The sequence below is a fragment of the Castor canadensis genome, chromosome 7 (assembly GCF_047511655.1).
Source record: "Castor canadensis chromosome 7, mCasCan1.hap1v2, whole genome shotgun sequence".
In the NCBI taxonomy this organism is placed as follows: domain Eukaryota; kingdom Metazoa; phylum Chordata; class Mammalia; order Rodentia; family Castoridae; genus Castor; species Castor canadensis.
The window spans coordinates 37,245,789-37,251,175 of NC_133392.1; positions in this window are offsets into that span (position 1 = coordinate 37,245,789).

The following is a 5,387-nucleotide window of genomic DNA, read 5'->3' on the forward strand; positions in this document are numbered from 1 at the left end:
ACAGGATGATGCTGGGCCAGTCAGGAAACAGAAGCTTAGAGCGGTTAGGTGACTTGCTCAAAGTCACAACTACAATTTTAACTGGGGCCCGGGGTTCTCATGTCTAACTGCTTTCCACAGTAACACGCCTCCCTGATGTTACCAAAGATGGAAAAGAAAAGAAACTTTAAAAACTAAAGTGCTTCCCTTTTAATCTTCAATAAACAGAATTGTTTCTATAGTTTGCTCTTTGAAGAGAAGAGATTGTCACTGCAGCGTGTATACAACACATGGTGACATTCAGTTAACAGATTGAAACTTAATTTATGAGTTAAATTTATATTGATACTAATATATTCTGGAAGGCTTGTTTTTTTTTTCCTTAATCCTCTATTAAGGATAGGGGGTCTTATTAAAATCAAATGACCCAGCTACTCAGGAGGCAGAGATAAGAGGATTTAAGTCCACGGCTGACCCAGGCAAAAGCACAAGACCCTATCTGAAAATGAAAACAAAATAGACCGAGGGCATGTTTCAAGGGGTAGAGCACTTGTCTAGTAAGCACGAGTTCAAAACCCCAAGAGTGCCAAAAAAAAAAAAAAAATCAAGTGAAATACACCCCTTCACCCTCAGCAAAGAGCAAGTGGTCTTTATTTCTTCTCCTGCATGAAAACTTTTAGTGTATTTATCATTGTCTCTGATAACTCAGCATTCAAAAGTTTGCTTCCTGTGTCCCTGAGGCCACATGGCTCCCAACATCTAGCCACCAGGATATGGGAACGCCTTGTACTGTATCAGAATCTAGGCCAGAATTACTGCCCTTCCCTGCAGCCCTCTCTCTGTCATCAGACAGCCACTAATGTGACACAGGCCACGTTTTCTTCAAGCCCTGGTTATTGATTCAGCTGTCATATCACTCCAGGAACAAACACTCTTAACACTTGAATAGTGTTTCCTTAAACCTAAGAAAACAAATCAGTCATTGCCTCATTTGGAAAGTCTGTCCTCTCTCAACCTTGGGGCGACTTCTCCTGGGGCCCTTGCCTCACTGTGCTGTCACTGATGAGCCTTGAGGAGTGCCTGGCCTTGGTTCTGCTGAAGGCAGGCTCTGATCTCTTCACCTCTAGAGCCACACAGCCCTGCCTGCTGCAGTGGGTTAAGTATTTGCTGAATTGAGTGATAGTGCCACACTTGTATATTCTTTGAAATGGGTGTGATTTCTTCAGGAAATGTGTTTGTCAGCTTTCCGTGACTAGAACAAATACACAAGATAATCAACTTAAAAGGAGAGATTTGCTCTGGCTCATGGGCTCAGTCCCTGATCGCTTGGCCCCATTACTCTGGGCTTGTGGCAAGGCAGCACCTCATGGTGGGGAGCATGTGGTGGAGCAAAGCTGCTCACTCTGGGACCAAGACGTGAAAAAAGGACAAAAGAAAGACCAGAGTCCCACAGTCCCCTTAGAGGGCAAGCCTCCAATGACCTAAGGACCTCCCATGAGGCCCCACCTTTTAAAGGTTCCACACCTCCCAATGGCACCACTGTGGGGAGCAAGCCTTTAACACATGGGCCTTTTTGGGGCATTCCAGATCCAAATTATAGCCGGGAATTTGCCTGTACTACCTATTGTAATGTTTTAGTGGAAGATGTGCTGATCTTGGGATTAAATCAATACAGTGAGCCTGGCACTCACTAGTGAAGGTGGAAGCCATTGTCAGACACTCACTCATTTTTGGGGGGCACATGCTATTCCTTCTCTGGTTGCTTGGTTTGCATATATTTGACTCTCTCCAAGAGCTCCTACCTACTTCTGGACCATGGGACATTCTCCAGGGCTGAGTCTTCTGTGTAGAGTCTATACAAATCCCTTGCTTGGTCCTGGCCTCTCACCCTTCTTTGGGTGTTACCACTGGACTGGCAGACAGGGTCTTCTCTTGGGAGTTGGAAATACCAACCTGGCATTTCCCGCTCAACCATCCAAAGCTAAACTATCATTAGACTCAAAAGCCAAGACCACAGAACAGAGGATAAAGAAGAAAAAAAGAATCAGGCCAATAAACCACTAGATCTGCCTTAGGAGAACGAAGCACTGGGAATCTTGGAAACTAATTTTGCTGGAAGCATGGCACAGAGCCAAAGTGGTGGGAGCTCTAACAGCCACTTCCTTGGACAGCCAGGACCTCCTTCCCTCTCCTGCAAACCTGCTGTGTATCCTTGGGTAGGTCATGATTAAATTAGGTCAGTAGTTCTCAATCTTCCGAGAGTGTGTTAGAAATACATACCCCGGTCCCCAGATATTCTGCTATAGGGCATGGAGGAGGCCAAGGAGTCAACATTTCTAAGCTCCAAGGACAAGGGGATTTCCTAGACTGATGATGTCAGTACAGATGGTCTTGAAGTCCTGACCCTCCCTCTGCATTTGGCTTAGGGGAGCAGATCATGAGGAAATGCTGGAAGCCAGCCAGCTCTCTGTCCAAGAAGTATAGCCGTTAAAAGCAGCCAGATGGCAGGTGGAAGGGAAGGGTCAGGGAGGGCCCTATTCACTGTGTCACTCGGACAGCACCTGTCCAATTAAACTGGATGTGGGTAGGCTCAGTGCTAAGACAGCAGGCAGACACCCAGGACCTTCCTTGGTTTCCTCCCCATCTCAGGCGCAGTGAGTCACTCTTTCTCATGCCCCATTCAGTTGTTCCAGAGTTCACAAACTGCAAATATGTTTTGGCCCACACTGTGAAAATTTTATTAGTTTCTGACATTTACAAATTGGGAGATTTCATGTTTAAAAATTCCAGATTTGTCTTAGAAAATCTGAAAGCCAAGCCACTCTGCACTCATTATCCCTGTTATCCCTGGGCATGAGCTAGAGCTGAGCAGCTCCAGTGAGTAAGAGCAGGCATTTCCAGCCACCCAGGGCAACAGCCAGCCTGGCTCCTGGCTCACTCACACTACCTACTAGACCCTGTAGAAGGTGCTTTTGAGGTGGCTCCCCTTACTCTAAAACATACTGTAGGATAAGCCAGGACAGCAGAGCACTGGAAATGGCCTGCCCCTGAGGACTGGAGAGCTGCCTCTGGGCCAGAGGATTTTCACCTACATGGGACATTAAGAAAGCAGTGATGTAGAACTCACTGCTGTGAGTTGTTGTGGAGGTGACTGACCATTATATTACATGGCTTCTTCACTGGGGAGGCACAGTAGACAAATGAATCTTTTAGTCTCTGAAAAGTGCTTTTGCACACTTTTCAATAAATAAATATCACCTAACATGTGAATCAGCAGTTCTACATGTATTTTTCCTAGTAGAAATAAAAACATAGTCCTATAAATATGCTTGCATAAGGGGCTATGGGTGTAGAATCTGTGTGTGCATGCTTAAGGTTCTGGGTTGATCCCTAGCACCACAGGGGGAAAGAAACCCAAAACTCTTATGTTAGATACAAACTCTTATCAACAGCAAAGTGGAAAAACAAATTGTGGTGGATTTATGCAATGGAACATAATTCAGCTATAAACTGATTCTAAATGCAACATGGAAGAGTCTCAAAGTACTGGTGAGTCAAAGAAGCTAATACAGATAGATAATTCCATTTATATGAATTTCAAGAGAATGGAAAACTGATCTGTGGTAATAGGTATCACAGCCTCCCTGGGAGGAAGGGATTCTGGACTGGAAGAGGATCAAAGAAACTTTCTGGAGGGTGACTGAAATGGTCTATAACTTTATTTGGCTAATGATTACAAAGATGTTATATCTATCAAAACTCATCAATTTGTACTTTTTCTTTTTTGTTTTGGTTTTTGTGTTTTTTCAGACAGGATCTTGCTAGGTAGCCCAGGCAAGTCTTGAACCTCAGTCTTCCTGCCTCCCAAGTGCTAAAATTACAGGTATGCAACACATATTCAGCTTGATTTGTACATTTTACTGGGTATGTAAAATATTTTTTAAGACAAGGTCTATGTAGCCCAGGCTAACCTTGAATTCAAGACCCTCCTGCCTCAGCCTCCCAAGTACTGGGATTACAGGTATATACCACTGTGCCTGTCCTAAAATATTCTTTAAAAAATCCAAAAAACAAAAAGCAACAGAGAGGAAGAATCCTGGCATGGCAGTCCCAGCATGTGTTGGTGGGGATCATAACTGTAATGTAAGAGAAGAGAGATGGAGCCTCCTCAGCTGAGACACACCTAGCTACATGTCCTTCTTTCCCATTTATTAAAACAAATTGTTTTGTCCTCTGTAAGCCTTAGTTTTCTCATCTGAAAAATGGTGCTGTCCAAGCACATATAGAGTTATAATGAAGAACAAACAGGTATTAAAATAAACATCTAGCAGTTTCTGGTGCACAGTTTCTACTCTCCCAGACCCAAACATGCCAAAGCTTAGGTGGTTATCTGCCAGAGGAAAAAATTCAACAGTGAGGGAAAGAGAACCTTGTCTTTCAGGCCTTGAAGAGTTTCAGGTCTTAGAGAAATCCTTTGTTCATCCTTGCTTCAGTAACATGACACAGGAAAGAATTCTTCCCACTCTACTGTCATCTACTGGTCAGAAATGCACAAAAGCCTATGTATGTTGGGATAGTTGATGGGAGAAATGTCCACTTTTCTTGACATTTTCCCCAGGTACATTTTTCATATTGGTACCTGGATGCTGGTGGTTGAAACAGGCAAGGAAAGCACCTAACCCCAGCCCTCCAGTGAATCACAGAAAGTGAGGACCTTGAAACAAACTTCAAGAGAGCTCATGTGTCTCCAGGAATCAGACTCAGGGGTTGTCAGGACGAAGCCTCTGCTATGTCATGTTCTGTGCAGGTTTCTCAGGAGATCACACTCCTTCACCCATACAAGCAGGGACTAAAAGCCTGGGCTCTGCTTCTGACTCCACTACCACTGATGACCAAGGCACTTTCCATATCTATAAACGAGAGGCAATATAAAAGGGGAACAACTGCTGTAAGGCCAATATTTATACTTAAATACAATGGTTTTTGCTGCAACATTGTGGGTTAGAACAAGAACTGTGTGGCCAAAGAGTGTTTGTACATCTTTTGTCCAGATGTGGTTAAAGATACTGGGAACCTGGGATTATTAACAGTAAAGGCAAATTGTATCTTCATAAACAAATCTGTACAATTGCAATTGTCCACAAAACCGTAACTATGTAACTTCACATGCTTATTTTCTTGCCTTTGTAACAAATAGCTCAGAAAAATATTTACTGATTAAGAATTATTATCTGCTCAGTAGAGATGCCTGAAACCTTCTGCTCCTTTTACCTCCTTAACAGAGTGGCTGGTTCCAGTGTTTCCTTAACTATCTTACCATTGCATAGAGGATGTTAATCTGAAAGTCCAACACTCTCTTTGGGTCAGAAATCTTAGACTGTCTGTGTAAACATATACACTAAACATAG